The 20,628-nt window shown below is 42.6% G+C and overlaps 1 protein-coding gene across 2 annotated transcripts in view; it reads right to left on the bottom strand.

The window, feature by feature from the left end:
* lrrc4ba (leucine rich repeat containing 4Ba) overlaps nucleotides 1–20,628 on the bottom strand; it is a 175,889-nt gene that overhangs the window by 92,950 nt on the left and 62,311 nt on the right. The window contains exon 2 of one of the 2 annotated variants that reach the window (XR_006309756.1): nucleotides 12,608–13,402. The exons of the other annotated variant lie outside the window; for it this stretch is intronic. The gene's annotated coding sequence lies outside the window, so the exon portion shown is untranslated. Of the gene's footprint in view, nucleotides 1–12,607; nucleotides 13,403–20,628 lie in introns of those variants that run through there. 2 annotated transcript variants of the gene reach the window in all.

Below are 20,628 nucleotides of genomic sequence, written 5' to 3'. Positions count from 1 at the left end.
AGGCGATGGTGTTCCAATGTATCTGTTGCCTTTGTCATTCTAGATGGGTTTGGAAGGTGCTGCCTCAGGATCTTTGGAGAAGGTTGGGGTGTAATTTTCCCTCAACCGTACCATAAATATGCAATATTTTAGGCAATAGATGCTTTTATCCCCCCTTTCAAAGTTACTTGATGTTTCCCAAGCATGGAAGCTTGATGCAATTTTCTTTCAGTTGACATCTGCAGAGGGAGCCATCTGTTCACAAGGGTTAAGGTTACTGGTTTTACTGACTAAAAACTTGCATTTGTGTAATACTTTTATAACTATAGGGTACCCCAAAGTGTTTTGTAGCCAATGATGTACTTTATAAGTATAAGCAATGTTGTAATGTGGGAAACAGTGCAGAAGTTTTGTGCACAGCCAACTCCCACAAACAATAAAGTGATAATGACCAGACACTCTAAATTAATAATGTTGGTTATAAACATAAATTTGGTCAAGAGAGCTCCCTCTGCTCTTCAAAATAAGGCCATGGGATTTTTGTATATTCACTTGAGAGGCTTTAGGCTCAACAGCACTGGCACCTTCGACATTGTAGCACTTTCTTGATACTACATTGAAGTTGCAGCCTAGGTTATGTGCTGAAATCTCTGGAGTGAGTCATGAGTCCTGTACATTAGGCACTAATTAATCCAAAAGGGAATTTTGGAGAAACTACTTTATCCAGAGAGAGGTTGGAATGTAGAACACACTGCCATAAAGAGTAGCTGCGGTGACTAGCAGAGATGCATTTAAGGAGAAGCTAATTAAACACTTGGGGGAGAAGTGAATAGAAGGATGAGCTAACAGGGTGAGGTGTGAAGGCTGGGAGAAGACACATATGTTTAGCATGGACAAGTGGGTTGAAGTCAGCAACTTACCCTCCTGTAGGTACTTTGCAATATGATATAATCGCTTGCCTTATTTTGGGTATCGTGGTAATGTCACTCTTCTTGTAATACAGAGGCTCAGGCTAATGCTTTGGGGACATGGATTTGAATATCATGGCAGCCAATGAGATTTAAATTCAATTAATTAATACATTTATAAAAGGTTAGAAAAACTCAGTAATGGTGACTTATTGCCTATTGTCGTAAAAACCCAACTGGTTCATGAATGTTCTTTAGAGAAGGAAACCTGCCATCCTTACCTGCCCTGGCCACATGTAGCTCAATAATATGGTGGACTCTTAACTGCTCTCAAGAGCAATTAGGGACAAGCAAAAAAAGTGCCAGGAGGACCTTGCTCTTGAAAATTGAGTTAGTAGGACTGGTGGGGAAGGAGGGGAATTGGGTTTAATTGGATAGATTTATCAAACATTTGTCAAAAACATTTGCCTCATTCTGTGCCAAATGTTTTTTGCAATGAAATATTTGAAATTGAGTGACAGCATGACTTTGCAGAAAGTGTAAACCGCTGCTCAAAAGAAAATGGTAACTCGAATACAAATGTTTACTGTCTCCAATTGTCAATAACAATTGACACCATTCATGAAAGTAGTGAGGATCACAGAGTAAGAAGCAAGGGTCAGTTGTCAGAGGCATTGTCAAGGATCATAGATGTTGAGGTCAGAAATTTAGAATTAGATTCCCTACAGTGTGGAAACAGGCCCTTTGGCCCAACAAGTCCACACTAATCCTCCGAAGAGTATCCCACCCAGACCCATTTCACTACGTTTCCCCTGACTAATGCACCTCAACTATACATCCCTGAACACTATGGACAATTTAGCTTGGCCAATTCACCTAACCTGCACATGTTTGCACTGTGGGAGGAAACCGGAGTACCCAAAGGAAACCCATGCAGACACAGTCACCGGAGGCTGGAATCAAACCCGGGCCTGTGAGGTAGCAGTACTAAAAACTGAGTCTCTGTGCAGCCCGAAGGATGGTTGGGGTGGAAAAGGATGGATCAGTTTAGAATTGGAGTCCCAAGAGAATCACAAGTAAAATATGGAGGGGAAAGGGCACTCTGAACATTAGGAAGTGTACCCACATCAACAAGTCTTAACAAAGTCCTGAATGGTGCTAATATTTTCATTTCCATTAGTTTTCTGCACTGACTGTCTGTGTAAACAAAGGCCAACCATCACCTTCAGCATGCACCCCTCCACCACCAACTCACAATCTGTGTACCATCAGCAAGACGCACTGCAGCAACTCACCAGGCCTCCTTCAACAGGACCTTGGAAGCCCACAACCTCTACCAACTACAAGGACAAGTGCAGCAGCTGCCACTATCATCTGCAAATTCCCCTCGAAACTACACACCATCCTGGTTTGGAATTGATTTGTCATTCCTTCACTGTTGCGAAAGAAGAAAGAAGAAACAACACAACAGCACAGCAACAGGCTCTTTGGCCTACCAAACTTGAGCTGACACATCACGCCTTTCTAAATTAAAAACTTTTTGCCTCTACATGGCCCTTTTCCCTCAATTTCCTGCCAATCATATATTTGATGCATCTTAAACATTGCTATTGTGTCTGCCTCCACTACATCCTCTGGCAGCCTTTGCAAGCATTGACCACCCTCTGTGTAAAAAAACCTGCCTCTTACATTTCATTTACACTTACCCCCTTTTGCCTTAACCCATATCTCCTGGTAATTGACATTTCTACCCCGGGAAAAAGACACTGACTTTCCATTCTATCCATGCCTCTCATGATTTTGTAAGCTTCTGTCAGGTTGTCCCTCATCTTTCGATGTTCAAATGAAAACAAACCAAGTTTGTCCAATCTCTCTTCACTGGAAATGCCCTCCAAACCAGGCAACATCCTGGTAAGCCATTCCTGTACTCTGTCTAGATTTTCCACGTCCTTCTGGTAGTGTGGCAACTAGAACTGAACACAACACTCCAAATGTGGCGTAACTAAAGTTTGATATCGCAACAACATGATTTGCCAGTTTTTACACTCGATACCCCGACAGATGAAGAAAACATGTCAAATGCTGTCTTGGATCACCTCATCCACTTGCATTGCCACTCTCAGAGAACTGTGGACCTGTATGCCTTCTGTATGTTGATCTGACTGAGGGTTCTGCCATTTGCTGTGTATTTCCCTTCTGCATTAGACCTTCCAAAATTTATCACCTTATATTTGTCTGGATTAAACTCCATCTGTCATTTCTCTGCCCAAGTCTCCAGCCCATCTATATTCTGTTGTATCCTCTGATAATCCTCTTTACTATCTGCAGCACTCCCCCAATCTTTGTGTCATCCACAAACTTAATAAGCAGGTCTCCTTCAAATCATTTGTATATATTGCAAACACTGTGGTCCCAGCACTGACCCCTGTGGAATACCACTGGTCACAGATTTCCAGTCAGAAAAAACACTCTTCCACCTATACTCTTTGTTCCTTTGACTAAGACAGTTCTGTATCCATCTTACCAGTTCACTGTGGATTCCATGTGACTTCACCTTTTGTATCAGCCTGCCAGGAGGAACCTTGTCAAACACCTTGGAAAAGTCCATATAGACAACATCCACCACCCTGTTTCATTAATCATCTTTGCCACTTCTTCAAAAAATTTAATCAAGTTTGTGCGAGATGACCTTCCCCTCATACAGTCACGCTGCCTATTGCTAATAAGTCCATATTTTTCCAAATGTGAGTAAATCCTATCCCTAAGAATCTTCTCCAATAATTTCCCTACCACTGATGTAAGGCTCACTGGCCTGTAATTTTTTTGGATTATTTTTGTCACCTTTATTAAATAAGGGAACAATGTTGTTCTCTCTTGTGCCTAAAGAGGATGCAAAGATTTTGTAAAAGGCCACAGCAGTTTCCTCACTTGTCTCCCTTAGCATTCTGGACTAGATCCTAATGCTTTGCAAAACACCCAACACTTCCTCCTTATTTATATTGTCATGCCCTAATATATCAACATACCCTTCCCAAGACTCACTATGTCCTTCCTCTTTGTAAATACCAATGAAAAATATTCATTGAGGACCTCACAAACTTCCTCTGACTCCATAGATTCCCTCCTTTGTCCTTGAATGGACCTACCCTTTGCCGAGTTACCCTCTTGCTACTTAACTATGTGTAAAATACCTTGGGATTTTCCTTAATCCTGTTTGCTAAAAACATTTCATAGCCCATTTTAGCTCTCCTCATTCCTAAATCTTGGAACTTGCAACCTGACAGCACTGTGGGTGCCACTACATCCTCAGAACAGCAGCGGTTCAAGGTACAATCAAGAATGGACAATAAATAAGCCTACTTAATAAAGTGACATAGCCATCAAAGCCCATATTCTGTGAAAGAATAAGTAAACTTCAGGTGGCATGGTGGCACAGTTATTAGCACTGCTGCCTTACAGCACCAGAGGAGACCTAGGTTCAATTCCAGCCTTGGGCAACTGTCTGTGTGGAGTTTGCACATTCTCCCTGTGTCTATGTGAATTTCCTCTGGGTGCTCCGGTTTTCTCCCACAGTCCAAAAAAGATGTGCAAGTCAGGTGAACTGGGCGTACTAAATTGCTCATAGTATTCAGGTATGTGTAGGTTAGGTGCATGAATCAGATGTAAATGTAGGGGAATAGGTCTGGGTGGAATACTCTTCGGATCGTTGGTGAGGTCTTGTTGGGTTCAAGGGCCTGTTTTCAGTAGGATTCTAGTTCAACTGAAGTTCTCTCTGACATCAGATCTGAATTCACCCTTCACCTGTTTAAAGGATATCATAATTTATCTGAAGTATTGTTTTGTTGTTCACTTATGTACTCTCATTTACTGGTTGCTCCCACTGTGGGTTGGAAGTGATTGATTTCTGCAGTTATGAAATTGGAGCCAGTTCACCCTCTGTTTGTCTTTGAACCTCAGCAAGGTCTGTGGATGATGGTGGCAAATCAAACCACTGTTAACTGAAGTGTTAGATAGAGGCTGCATTTGTATTTAATTGTCTCAATCCTGAAGCTATTGGCTCAAATCATCTCTGCTTGCACTGGCTCTGTGCTATAAGTAGTAGACAACCTTGGGGTCAGCTGATGTCAACCAGAAATAGTAGCTGGGTCCCTCCTCAGTACCCTGGGTGAAAGGGGAGAAGAATACACTAAGGAAAGAGAGGCAAGGCAAGCAAGATTGATTTTAAAAAAAAGCACCTTTCACCTCTCGATGTCCCAAGGTGATTTACAGCCAATGAAGATCTACAAAGGTGTAGTCCCTACTTTAATGTAGGACACACTGCAGCCAATTTGTGCACAACAAGCTCTCACAAACAGCAATGAAATAAATAATCTGATAATCTGTTTCTGATTTTAAATGAGGATTAAATATTTGCCATCTTCGAAATAGTGCAAAGGGACGTATTATATCCACCGGAAAAGGCAGATGGGACCTTGGTATAAGTTGTCATCTGATAAACAGCACCTCTGATAAAGCAGCACTCCCTCAGCACTGCATTGCGTATGTCAATTTGGCTTGTGCATCCCAAGGTCTGGAGTAGGACACTGACTGATCATAGAGTCATAGAGATGTACAGCATGGAAACAGGAACTTGGGTCCAACTCGTCCATGCCGATCAAATATCCATCATCTCCACTCCAGATGCCTTTTAAATGTTGTAATTGTACCAGCCTCCACCACTTCCTCTGGCAGCCCATTCTACACATGCACCACTCTCTGCGTGAAAAAATTGCCCCTTAGGTCTCTTTTAAATCTTTCCCCTCTCACCCTAAACCTATACCGTCTAGTTCTGGACTCCCCACCCCAGGGAAAAGACTTTGTCGATTTACCCTATCCATGCCCCTCATGATGTTAAGAACCTCTATAACGTACCCCTCTGACGTTCCAGGGAAAACAGCCCTGTCAAGATCAAGAAGGGAAGGGTTAATGGGGGGGTAAGCTCATTTTGACTTTTATTCTGTGCTGACATTCCTTATTCTGTACAGGATTTGTAACAACTATTGTTTGCAGGTTTTTAAATGTTTTTTGGTTATGAGCAAGCAAGCTTTTGTTACAAGGCCGTGTATTTATAATTAGCAATGTTTTTTTTACACAGGATGTAGTAATTGACAGCTCTGTACTCTGCTTAGGGAGGCAAATCTAGATGGTTGGAATAACTGTGCTGCATAAGGCATTCCATTGGTCGTATCCTTGAGCATCTGGCTGAAACAAAGCACTGCTGAATGCCTATAACTCTCCTGAGAAGAATCATCATCACTTGTGCCAGTTCCTGACTGCCAACATTAACAGCATGGCAAAACCTCCCAGTGGTACTACTCCAGAGATGAGAGAGGGATAGGAGGTCTGCTTTGCAGCATAGTGACCCTGGACAACCCGCCTGTTCTAAGTACACTGGGAGATTTGCGACTCCTAGTTCCGTGATGATGCACACTATTAACCAGAAACTGACCTGGACCAGCCATATGCATTCTGTGGCTACAAGAGCAGCTCAGAGTCTGGGAATTCTGTAGTGAGCAGCTCACCTCCTGACTCCCAAAACCTGACTACCATCATAGAGAGTGTGGTGCTGGAAAAGCACAGCAGGTCAGGCAGCATCTGAAGAGCAGAAGAATCGATGTTTCGGGCATAAGCCCTTCACCAGAAATTCTGATTCCTGATGAAGGGCTTATTCCCAAAACGTCAATTCCTCTCAAATGCTGCCTGACCTGCCGTGCTTTTCCAGCAACACACTCTCGACTCTGATCTCCAGCATCTGCAGTCCTCACTTTCTCCCCTGACTACCATCAATAAGGCACACGTCAAGAGTGTAATGGAGTGCTTCTCACTTGTCTGGATAAGCGGAACTCCAGGAACACTCAACAACTGACAAAGCAAACATCACCTTAAGCATTCACTTCTTCCACAATTGGCACACAGTAACAGCAGTTTGTACCATCTATAACACAGACCACAGCAGTTCATCAAGGCTCCTGCAACAGCATTTTCCAAATTAGTGACCTCTCCAATCTAGAAAGACAAAGAATGGATGTATGGGAACTGCCTGTAAGATCCCCCCACGACCGATGCAGCATCTTGACTTGGTAATACATTGCTACTGTTCACTGTCACTGGTCCAAAATCTTACAATTGCCCAACAGCTCTATGAGTGTCCCTTTACCCCATGGACTGCAGCAGTTCAAGAAGGCAGCTGACTATCATTGTCTCAAGGGGTAATTAGGGATGGGCAATAAATACTGGGTTAGAGAATGACCCCCACATCCTAGGATGGAGGATGTCAGCAGTGATGTATTCCAAAAATCACCCTCAATGAAGTGACACCCACATCTCACATTGTGTGAAGTAACTTAAACAAATTCACTGTTAAACCACATGTTTATCACTATATAGCATTTGTCTACAGAATGGAAGCTTTCCATCTTGGATGTGTTCCGGTGCTAATGACTGACCCAAATGCATATTTCGAACAACAAGGATGGTAGTTTCATGGTAATGTCATTGGATTAATAATCCAGAAGCCTGGATTAATATTCTGGAGGAATTTAAATTCAATGATCATGTTATTGGATTGGCATTAAAAAAACCCATCTGGTCTTCAGGGGAAGAAATCTGCTATCCTTAACCTGGTCTGACTTACATGTGATTTCAGACTGACAACAATGTGGTTGACTCTTAACTGTCCTCTAAAATGGGCCAGAAAACCATCCATTTGTTGACAGATCACCATCTTCTGCCTGAGGACAATTAGGGATACGAGATAAATTCTGGTTTTTCCAACAATGTTCACATCCGAAGAACGATTTAAAAGAATACATTCGAACTCAATAATACTGATCGCTTGGTCACACGAGTTAACTGGGCAAAATATGGGCAGTTAGCATTTTTGTTATTCATTCATAGCTGACTTAGCCAGCATTTATTGCCTGTCAGGAGAAAGTGAGGACTGCAGATGCTGGAGATCAGAGCTGAAAATGTGTTGCTGGAAAAGCGCAGCTGGTCAGGCAGCATCCAAGGAACAGGAGAATCGACGTTTCGGGCATAAGCCCTTCTTCAGGATTCCTGAAGAAGGGCTTATGCCCGAAACGTTGATTCTCCTGTTCCTTGGATGCTGCCTGACCTGCTGCGCTTTTCCAGCAACACATTTTCAGCTTTTTTGCCTGTCAGGCAGTTAAGTATCACACATTTTGCTGTAGAAGTCACATGTAGGCCAGGTAAGGATTTCCTTTCATAAAGGACGTTAATAAACCAGATAGGGGCCTTAAAAGATCCTATGTCCCTATTTTGAAGAACAGCAAGTGTAGTTTCCCTGATGCTCTCCTGTCTATACATAACTGAGCCAGCATCACAAATTCAGGTTACCTGTCATCAGGTTACTCTTTATGGGAGCTTGCTGTGCTCAAATTGGTTACCATTCCTCCTACAAAAATGGCTAAACTTCATAAGTGGTTAATGGGGTGTAAAGCACTTTAGGACATCCTAAGTTTGTGAAAGGTGCTATATAAATGTAAGTTCTTTCTTCTATAAATATGTATTGAGATGTGCAGATGAATCATCAATAGAAATGTTCCCAGTATGTGTCATAATTACCAGGTAGGCTTGACCTGCTTGTTCTGTCACTGATACGCCCGCGGGTACCTCCACAGAATCTTTAATGCCAATAATATAATCGTTTAAACATCCAGAAAAAAAAACCCATCTCAGTCAGTCAGAAGTCAGGTCCTGTTTATCATCTTTGCGGCTAGTTTTTACTGGCTTAAGACAAAGTTCTCCACTGATCTGGCACCTCTCAGTAAGAAAGCACAACCATTGGGTCAGAAATACATTATACAGCTTTTGGGCTTCACTATTTGTCCACCTTCATAAGATATATACCTTTCATTGACCATCACAGCTTCTCAGCTCGGTGCTGTTCTCTACCCAGGTTGTTCCAATCTATCTGTCTGAATATTCTGGTTAAGTTGCCACCTCTTCCTCACAGGCCATGGTGAATTTGATTCTGGTTATGTTTGTAAATTTTTAATTTAAATGTTCTTAGTGGGGAAGTGGCATTGGTGAGACAGCATTTATCACCAGCTCCTCGGTGACCTGTGGATATTAAGAGGCACCTGGGTGGTGGAGACACAGTTAATTGTAGTCTGTGACTTTGTGAACAGATTAGGGCTTTTCATACCAATCCAGCAATTTTCAAGGTAACTTTCTGATGCCACAAACTAGCAATTTCTTTGAAAAAATAACCTATTTAAGAATTGCACAGCAGCAGAGAGGTGTAAAGAAAATTCTGAAAATTTAAAACAAACACAGAAAATGCCAGAGAAACTCCAGTTCTGCAGAAACGTCATACCACACTCAAAACATTAACTCAGTTTCTCTTTCCACAGATGTTACCACACTTACTGAGTTTCCCCAGCATCCTCTATGTTTGTTGTAGAGGGGGAGTTACTGGTGTAAGACAAAGGTAAAGTCACCATAGTTTAATCAATCCATGGGTTTGTTCTCTCATTAGAGAAAGACATCTAGTGGTAGTTTAACCTGAGAGTCACCAAGACTCAGGCAAGGGGAGAGGTTGAAAAGGAGAGTCTTTCATGGTAACTTCATTTGGTGTGGGAATTGAATGTATGCTGTTACTGCCATCCAGTCAGCTGAGCCATAGGTAACATCACTACATTAGTAATCTAGAGATCTAAGCTAATGCTTTGAAAGTGCAGGTTCATATCTCACCACAGTAGTTAAAGAAATTGAATTCATTGGAAGAGTTTGAATATTGCTGAAAAGAAGATATATTTTGCTGAAGCTTTTTTTTGGGCACTCATCAGGATATTTCACAAAAATACTAATTCAAGGGAAGTATAAACCGCATGAATTGATATTTTTGTGAATTGTCCTGTTGATTGTAAAATAAAAAGCTTTGACAAAATGTATCTTTTTCCAGCAATGTTCAATTCTGTCCAAGTAAACGACTAATTGATAAAAATCTGGAACTGCAGTAACGATGACCAAGTTCTTATAGAAACCCATCACTTCAGGGAAGGAAATCTACACCGTACCTGGTATGTGACTCCACCAACAACAATGTGTTAACTCTTAACTGCTCCTGAAGGCAAGTTGAGATGGACAACAAATGCTGGCCTCACCAGTGATGCTCACATCCAATGAATGAATAGAAAACAAGCATGAGCCCCGGAAAACTCCCTGCCCAATGTTCTGCGAACCATTGGTCTAGCCAATTCTTAAGCACTAATATTGCATCTCCATCATAAGCACTGTCTCATATGGTGCATTTCACAGCGTCTCTGTAGCTCTCTAACCTAAGCTTCTTGTGTTGAGGCTTAACATTTGTGAATTAACCTCAAAGACAATATGATGACACTTGGCTTCAACCCAATGCGGGCACAGGGAGGAGGGAGATTGCGTGGGAAAGGATTTTTGTTCCTGCCATGTATCCCAAAGCCTTCAATAACATTGTATTATTTTAAATGCCTCTCAGTTTTTGCTGAAGACAACTGTTTGGAACTTTCTGTTCTCACTACAACGTCTGAGTGCTGTGGAATGTGTGATAATTGCTCACAGCTCTTGAGAAGGAGCATGCAACTTTAGAGACTATAGAATCTTACAGTATAGAAGGAGGTTCACTCAACCTATTGTGCCTCTTTGAAAGATTAATTAATTCCAATTAATTCCAGTCTTCCACTCTTTGCCCATATCTGCATTTTTCCCTTTTCAGCTATATATCTGATTCCCATTTGTAAGTTGCTTTTGAATCTACTTTCATGCAGTCTAGTCCAGATGGCAACAATTCACAGAATCAAAGAATTACAGAATTGTTATAGTGCAAAAGGAGACCATTTGCCCCATCATGTCTACACCAGCTCTCTGGGTGAGCATTATGCATTCACATTCTGCCTCGAGTGTGGCACTCAACACTGAATACAATACTCCAGCTGATGTTTAACAAGTGTCTTATATAACTTCAACATAACCTCCTCATCCATTTACTCTGTGCCCTAATACTGTCCCTGGTGATTTGTAATTTATTTGCTTCATTGTTTGAATGGGTGATTTTATTTTTGTGAAAATAAATCATTCACCTGGCCTGCATTCACTGCCCGTCCCTAATTGCCCAAAGGGCAGTTGAAAGTCAGTCACATTGCTGTGGGTCTGGAGTTACATATAGACCAGACCAGATGAGGGTAACAAGCCGGAGGCTGGAAGAACACAGCAAGCCAGGTGGCATCAGGAGGTGGGAGACATCAACATTTCGGGGTAACCCTTCTTCAGGTCTGGGAGTGGGTGTAAGGAGGGCTGCAGATAAAGGGGGTGGGGGTGGGGGGCAGGGTGGTGAGGTGGGGATAGGTGAAGAGCTGAAGGGTGCTGTGACAGTGAAAAAGGGACTCAGAGTGCATGTCTGAGGGAGCAGAGAATTTCTTCAAAGTGGGCACCCCTTGAAGAGACTTCACAGTGGTACAAGCTTACTTAGAGACAAAAAGTCTGCAGATGCTGGAATCCAAGGTAGAGGATAGCAGTTTCCTTCCCTAAATGACATCACTGAACCAGATTTGTTTTCCTGACGATCGATAATGGTTTCCTGGTCATCAGTAGACTTTTGATTCCACATTTTTATTGAATGCAAGTTCTACTATCTACCATGGCAGGATTCAAACCCAGGTTCCCAAAACATTCCTTGGGTCTCCAGACTAATAATCTAGTGATAATACACCAGGCAGTGGGTTTTCAGTCAGAGAAACAGCTGGGTTCATGGTTCCCTCAAAACTTCTCGAAATGCATGGACAGCACAAGAACCTGAAGTGCATTATCTCCATCTCCAGTACTATTTTAATTTAGTCCCTTCCTTGTTTCTCAACCTTTTTGTTTTTTATTAATGTAACGGTATCCCTGTGGGCAGTCTTTTTTGATAAATAGTTATTCGGGGGATGTGGAGGTAGTTGTTTAAAATAGAAAAAAGCCAAAGGAATTGGTTTCTGGTCAAGGAAAGGACATAGAAGGGAAAGGTGGAAAATGGTGTTTGTTCTAAACTATAGATTAACTATAAATCCTTGTAAATCTCTGAAAGCCCTTTTGCTGCAGAATTCGACAAATGGCTATCGTTCTGTTAAATAATATTCACGCCTCTTCTTTAGTCAATTATCTTCAATCTGCATCCTCCAGTTACCAACATTCTTTCAGTGCAAGTGGTTCTTCTGCCTTATCTCTCAAAACCTCTTCGTAATCTTGAGTGCATCCATTAACTCTCTTCTTAGCTTCCCCTGCTCTAATCAGAACAATCCCATTTCCTCCAGTATCTACATATCACTGAAATGCCTCATTTCTGGCATCACCCTGTAAATCTCCTCTGTACCCTTGCTAAGGCCATATTGCCATTCTTCCTGGAATGTGCTGTCCAGAACTGGGCACAGTACTTTAGCTGCGGCATCTTCAGGGAGTTATGAAGGCTTAGCAGAACCTCCTTGCTTTCGATTTAACCATCTCAGTCAATTTATCCTCAACCTTTGAAGATTCGTGTGCACAAAGACTGCAGTCTGTTGTCTGAGACAGAATCTAGACCTGAATCAGTGGACAAGACCACACACCCATATCTTTCACCATCTAAGATTACCATGAAGGTCCCACCTTCTGAAACCTACTCTTTGCCTGAGGCATGTGACCCTCAAGTTAAACTCACCATCAGGTGTCTCTCTCTAATGAGAGAGCAGCTGTATGGTTCTCTGGGATTATGGCGACTTCAGCTTTAATCTGTCTGCCAAGGATTCCACAGTCATCAGTCGTCCATGGAAGACTGCATTTTCTGGCATGGGTATTTTCCACTTGCTCACAATTGGGTTATAATCTTCAGTATTCTTCTTGCAGCCTCTCAGAATGAAGTCAAGATTGGAATCTCTGAGCTCTACGTGCACCAGGGAAAGCCCTCTATTAAAGTAACAAGGCCTTACAAAGTTCCACAATATGTGGTATTTGATATGGAGGCTCCAGTATTGCAACCTCCATCGCAGTCACTCTGATTTCTTGTCGTAGCAAAAGAAGCAGTAGAGGAGAATTATTATCATCAGTGTCTGTCTCTTTTTGGAAAATGAGAACAGTGATTATAATCGGAATTCACTGATAACAATGTTGAGCAATGGTTCTGATATTGCTATTTGCTGCTTCTTTACACCTATCTTTTTGCATGTCTTTTGCCTGTGCCAGTATCACTTTTGCCATTCATTCTCTCCCACCTTCAATCCATTCAAGGACTTGCCCTGATTATGGCATTTATAAATTATTCAGTCTCTAAGCCTTCCAGTTCCGGTTCCATCTCCACAAAGCTGTTGAGTATGTTCTGTTTTGACTTCAGATTTCCATCATCTGTGATATTTTGCTATGGTGGAGAGGGCTTGGGACATTCCAGTCTGTTAAAGGCACTACATAAAGATAGGTTGTTGTTGAACAGCAGGATAAGGCATTGGGAATTGGACTGTGAAGGGGAGCTGTGAAAAAATGGAAAGAGACAGTTGAAATGCAGGTCAAAAGTTGACTATTGAGGCTGATAAATATTACATTTTCTGGACCATTTTGTTAATTAGTTATATGTACAAACCTAAAAGAATATGGAATCAAGATTAGACCACCTTGGGCTTGCTCCACCATTCAATAAAATCACGGTTGTTCTCATTACGTTCCAGCCTACCTCTGATAACCTTTCACCCCTTTATTTATCAAGATTCTATTCATTCTGACTTAAAAACATTTCAAAACTCTGCTTCCACTGTCTTTTGAGGAAGAGAGTTTCAAACACTCAAAACCTTCTATGAGAAGGTTCTCATCATTTCTATCTTAAATGGATGACTCCTTAGTTTTAAAAACAGTGACCCCAGTTCTAGACTCTCCCACAGGAGGAAACAGCCTCTACATCCACCCTGTCAAGACCCCTCTAGATTTTATGGATTTCAATCAAGTCACTTTGTTGTATTCAGTAATGTAAGCATTGGAGATAGAATTTTCACTCCTCTTAAGCCAAGGGTTAGTAGATCAATGACAGAATGGGGTTAAATATAAAGTAAAGCTTTCTTGATACTATTCCCATCAAACACTCCTCGCACAAGTACGGCATGTGGTTGGATGCACAGTAAAACTCCCTTTACATGATCCTATCCAGCACAGGTAGACAAGCAGCATCAGGAGGTGGAGAATATAACCTTTCTTCAGGACACAGGACAGGTACAGCACAGGGGTTAGATACTCCCCCTGCACTGTCCCTTCAAACACTCCCAACAGAGGGTGTAGGTTTGCTCGCTGAGCTGTAGGTTTGATATCCAGACGTTTCATTACCTGGCTAGGTAAGATCATCAGTAGCGACCTCCAAGTGAAGCGAAGCTGTTGTCTCCTGCTTTCTATTTATATGTTTGTCCTGGATATGGTTCCTGGTGTTTGTGGTGATGTCATTTCCTGTTCGTTTTCTGAGGGATTGATAGATGGTATCTAGATCTATGTGTTTGTTTATGGCACTGTGGTTGGAGTGCCAGGCCTCTAGGAATTCTCTAGCATGTCTTTGCTTAGCCTGTCCCAGGATAGATGTGTTGTCCCAGTCGAATTGGTCGTTTTTTTCATCCGTGTGTAGGGCTACGAGGGAGAGAGGGTCGTGTCTTTTTGTGGCTCGCTGGGGTTCGTGTATCCTGGTGGCTAACTTTCTACAGGACAACGGAGAACTACAAACCTGCGTATACAGAAAACCGACAAACACTGACCAAATACTTAACTACACCAGCAACCACCCCAACACATAAATGAAGTTGTATCAGAACATTTCCAATGAGCCACCACACACTGCAGCACAGATGAACTTCGGAAAACAGAGGAGAACCACCTATATAATGTATTCAAGAAGAACGGATACTCAAAAAATACAGTCTGCAGGTTCCTCAAGAACAAACCACGACAAGCAGACCAAACACAGCCAGTAACCCTAACCACCTTACCATACATCAAAGACGTTTCAGAAATGACAGCCAGACTACTAACACCCCTCGGAATCCTAGTAGCACACAAACCCACCAACACTCTCAAACAAAAACTAACAAACTTAAAAGACCCAGTACAACCCATGGACAAAACCAACGTCATCTACAAAATTCCATGCAAGGACTGCCACAAACACTACGTAGGACAAACAGGAAGAAAGTTAGCCACCAGGATACACGAACCCCAGCGAGCCACAAAAAGACACAACCCTCTCTCCCTCATAGCCCTACACATGGATGAAAAAAACCACCAATTCGATTGGGACAACACATCTATCCTGCGACAGGCTAAGCAAAGACATGCCAGAGAATTCCTAGAGGCATGGCACTCCAACCGCAACACCATAAACAAACACATAGATCTAGATACCATCTATCAACCCCTCAGAAAATGAACAGGAAATGACATCACCACAAACCCCAGGAACCCCATCCAGGACAAACATATAAACAGAAAGCTGGAGACAACAGCTTCGCTTCACTTGGAGGTCGCCACTGATGATGTTACCTAGCCAGGTAATGAAACATCTGGACATCAAACCTACAGCTCAGCGAGAAAACTACACCCTAAACCTCAACTTGAACTACAAACCTTCACAAACCTTGCACTCCCAGCAGAGGTACAGAGCATGGCTAGATATAGTGTCCAGCTTTCTCTACACTGTCTCCAGGGCCATTGCAAAAACAAGTACAGCAAGAGGGTTAGATACAGAGTCATGCTCCCTCTACATGTTGCCAGCAAACACTCCCAATACAGGTACAACACTGGGTTAGAGATAGTGTAAAATTCCTCTACATTAATACCATCAAACACTCCAAGGACAGAGGCAGCAATGGGTTAGATGGAGAGTAAAACACCCTTTTTATTAGAAGAGACTAGTGTAACTTTGCAGTTCCTTAAGAAAGAAGATTTGCATTTATATAGAATCTTTCCTGATATGAAGACGTCACAAAGCAGTTAACAAATCAATGAATCATATTTGTAGTTTCTGTTGTACAGCAAGCAATGGTGACTTGGCAAGCTGTAATACTGACGCTGATTAAGGGATAAATTTTGGATAGGACATGGGAGAGAATTCCCCACCTCTTTTCCTTTGCCTGCCTCCAAAGAGGTTTGTCAAGGTCCTTATTTAATTGATCTGCACCGGTGAGGCATACCAGCAGTACAAACACTGCAGTGTCAGCCTGAATATTGTGCTCAGGTGCTGCTATAGGACTTCAACCTCTGATTCTAGGACTCTTAGTCAAGGGCAGGGTTTCCCAAAGTGGGGCATAGAATCATGGGGTCACAAGATCTGTGGCCACTTTAGAGTTCCAACCAAGTTACAATGGCCATGCTCCCATGTTAATGGGCCCTTGCACTCACTTAGGTCTCATGACAACTTTCATGTCACAGAGTGATAGAGATGTAAGCAGGGAAACAGGCCCTTCAGTCCAATTCTTCCATGCTGACCAGATATCCTAACCTAATCTAGTCCCAGTTACCAGCACTTGGCCCATATTCCTCTCAACCCTTCCTATTCATGTTCCCATCCAGATGCCTTTCTTGAAATGGGATCATTGTGGGAAAGAGGTTGGGAGACATAGCTCCAGGCACTACTCCACTCACCCGGGGCCAATTCCTATTTGCTCTAACGTGCAAATCCAGTGTCAACTTTGCCTGCATTATGGGTGATTTTATATTGATCAGTTTAGTCTTTGGCAATGTCTTTTGATTTTTGGCCTCCTCCGGTTGTCAGAGAGGACAGACTCTGAAGGATAAGGCACATGGTTAAGGAGTTATGTGGCTGGTACATCACTGAAAATTAGATCTAAAATTGACTGATAGACAACTGCAAACAAAAGCCTCTGTTGGTATTTGGAAGGTTAACAGAATCCTGTCTATTTAATGTTAATAACATTAACCTGGTCAGGTTTAACCGTTTGACATAAGAACGTCTACTGGAGATGTGCTTTTCTTTAATACCTAAGGTGAGATATATATAAACAGTCAGTAGGTAATGAACATCTCAGCTTGCAAGGGAATGAGGCAGAGTTTGCCAAGTGCATGTTCATTAGCGTCAGACTTATTGTACAGTGCAATTCGATCAATCCGCTAATAGCAAAATTCATCCAGTATTGTGATTGAATGTGGAATTAACCTCTCCGTTGCCCCAGGAATTAAGATTTCATTAAGATTTTCAGCCACATATAGTAAAGCCACTATTCTTGGAGCGAATGAAAAAGATTGGATAATTTCCCCCGTCAATCACTGCTTGAAGACCACACTGCTCTAAGTGATCAGGACTGATACTGCAAGCAGAATTTGTACCTTCCACTCACTACATCTTTCTGAAGAAAGAATCCTGCTTTTATCGCGATACGTTGCTATGGTTTGTTCTGTTCCTATGTTTCATACTGACTCTCCCTATGCAAACCTGTAAACTGTATATTCTAATGCTTTGTTTAAATAGATACTGTAGACTGTTTGCTTCAGTGTGCCATTTAAACTGCCTAAACAGACTCTGTAGACTGCAATAGTGCTCTATTGAAACAGACTCTGGATTGCAGTAGTGCTTTGTTTAAACAGACTCTGGATTGCAGTAGTGCTTTGTTTAAACAGACTCTGGATTGCAGTAGTGTTCTATTTAAACAGACTCTGGATTGCAGTAGTGCTCTGTTGAAACAAACTCAAGGTTGCAGTAGTGCTCTGTTTAAACAGACTCTAGGTTACAGTAGTGCTCAGTTGAAACAGACTCTGTAGACTGTTTGGTGTTTTCTGCTATTTAGACTCTGTAGACAGTTTGCTTCAGTTGGTTATTTACACACACTCACTGTTTGTTGTAATCAGCTGTTTAAATGCACCCTGTCTGATGAGCAAGTCGACTTTGTTTGTTACAAAATAGACTGTCTTGTGAATCCTGCCATTAGTCCTGTCCAGCCTCCAACTCACCAGACACATTTTCATTGCCAGCAAAAAGGTGTAAAACAGACTGAGGACTCACTGTCACCCGTTTAACACTGTCACACAAAATCAAGATCTACTAAGTTTTCTGACTTCCCTAGAATAAATGGGCCTCTTTCAGAATCCCAATCCAAGAGCTACTTTTAAAGCCTGGGAGATTGATACACACCATACAATGTCATGTGATCAGATCAGAAGTCTCATGAAGACTTCACTTGACAAAGGGCCAGCGTTCTAAAAGCTTGTGATTTCAAATAAAACTGTTATATAATAAAATATAACCTGGTGTCGTGTGACTTCTGATCATTCTTGATGAAGAGCTTTTGCTCGAAACGTCGATTTTCCTGCTTCTTCGAATCTGCCTGACTTGCTGTGCTTTTCCAGCACCACACTAATCTTGATTCCAACCTTGTCCACCCCAGTCCAACAGTAGCATCTCCACATCATGTGATCAGATGTCACATGGTCAAGACATTATATTGACACACCTCCTGGAGTGAGTCCTAGTACAGCTGGCTATACTAGGATAGACCTACTCTGTCTCTTATAAGGGCCCATAGCCTCCAGCAGTTCTGGTAACATGAGCAAGTGGCTGCATTTGATGTATGATTCTGGACTGGGACTGATGAATAGAGAGAATCCTGGATGTTTATCCCTGACCCTCCCACAGAGAAGTAATGCAAGGCTGTTTGCAATGGTCAAACATCTGATTCGACCAAGAGCAACTATAGCAGGCCGAACCGAGGACCAAGTGATCTGGATTAAGCTGTAAACTGTGAGTAAGGCCCAATTTTAACCTTGTTACCTGGCAAAGGCCAGATTTTGGCAGGCAATTGAAAAGGCCCATCATCCTGATCTGATGGTTGCAGTGAGTTGGGGAGGAGTGGTTTGTTTTTCCTGGTTCTACAATAAAAGGCTGGGCTGGTAGCTTTGAAGTGCAGTCACCATTGCAGTGTGGAAGGGGAGGCCTGCCGATTCGTGCACAGTGAGATCCCACAAGTGGCACCATGGCAGTGGCCAAACCACCTGCGTTGCTTTAGCTGCCCCGGGTGAGTAAATGACCTCCTCCTCACTCATGTTGTTTAGCAATGTTGGGCGCAGGATTGCCACTGGTCAGCTCTCTCCCCACCCACCCCCTGCTACCTCAACCCCATCACCCCAATCTTCTTCAAATTGAGGCCTGGAGGGGGGATCTTTTAAATTCCCCTGAGAGGTCAGAGGTCTTGAGTCACCTAGTGCCGATTTCCCCATGAGGATCTCGTTAACTTTACGTGTTCCTGAGTTAGCACTCTGCTAGCTTGTAAGGATCGCTCTTAGAGATTAATTTCATTTCACATTGGGGTCTGACATCTCCCAAAGTGACCGTCTCTCCTGAATATTTTTAGCCCATTTTGATTCATTGCCAAGTGAGCTCGATGCGGGCTGAGTTGACAGCTTCATCAATACAGCAAGCAATACCACTACGATTAATCTGTAGATTTGCCAGTGACACTGGAAAAAGCCAGTACCTGTGTGCAGATCGGGTTAGACTCCTGAGCTGTCAGATTTTTACAGTAAAGCTTTGGCTGCTATGGCATCATCATGGCTTAATCTCAGAGTGCTGATGCGACAGGGTTGGCCACTGACTGGGACAAAGCCAGCATTGGCACAATTCATCAGTGAAGTCTCACTCCAGCATGGTCAATGGAAAGGAAGGAAGCAAGAAGCAAAACAAACACAGAAAGGAGTTGGGAGGGGTGTCGAAGATTTATAACGCATCATCTTCACTGATTTCCTCAGAATATTCAAAAGAGCTTCACAGTCAATGAAGTACATTTTGAAGAGTGGCCACTGTTGTCATGTGATTAGATTAGATTCCTACAGTATGGAAAGAGGCTCTTCAACCCAACAAGTCCATACCGACCCTCCGAAGAGTAATCTATCCAAACCCATTCCCCTACCCTACATCTACCCCTGACTAATGCATCTAACACTACGGGTAATTTAGCATGGCCAATTCACCTGATCAGCACGTCTTTGGATTGTGGGAGGAAGCCAGAGCACCCAGATGGAACCAACGCAGACACGAGGAGAATGTGCAAACTCCACACAGACAGTTGCCAAGGTGGGAATCGAACCTGAGTCCCTGGCTGTGTGAGGCAGCAGTGCTCACCACTGAGCCACCGCGCTGCCCTGTGGGAAACAAATCAGCCAATATGTGCACAGCAAGCTCCCACAAACAGCAATGAAACAATGAAAGAAGGAATATAAGAAAAAATGAGCATGAGGTCAAGAGATGAGTGATCTGGACAGAGTAGATAGGGAGAAGCTGCTCCCATTGGTAGAAGGAGTGAGAAATGGAGGCAAAAACAGAAATTGCTGGACAAACTCAGCAGGTCTGGCATCATCTGTGGAGTGAAAGCAGAATTAACTTTTCAAAACCAGTGAACTCGAAATGGTAACTTTGCTTTCTCTCCACAGATGCTGCCAGATCTGCTGAGTTCCTCCAGCAATTTCCATTTTTGTTTTACATTTCCAGGAGAGTTCTTTGTTTTATTTTACAGGAATGGAGAGCCAGATTTAAGACAAGTGGCAAAAGAAGCAATGATGATACAAGGAATAACTTTGTCACACCATGAGTGGCTGGGATCATTCTAGTGTGTGGACCTCCTCAAGCCTGAGGTGACTAGAGAGGCTGGGGGTAGCCAGTTTAACTAGAAGAGCCCTGCTGACTAAACAATGTGAAGTTCATTGCAATACTTAGAGTCATAAA

The sequence above is a fragment of the Chiloscyllium plagiosum genome, chromosome 39 (genome assembly GCF_004010195.1).
Source record: "Chiloscyllium plagiosum isolate BGI_BamShark_2017 chromosome 39, ASM401019v2, whole genome shotgun sequence".
Taxonomy (NCBI): domain Eukaryota; kingdom Metazoa; phylum Chordata; class Chondrichthyes; order Orectolobiformes; family Hemiscylliidae; genus Chiloscyllium; species Chiloscyllium plagiosum.
The sequence above is the reverse complement of the archived record's forward strand: the minus strand, read 5'-3'. Positions and strand labels throughout refer to the sequence as shown.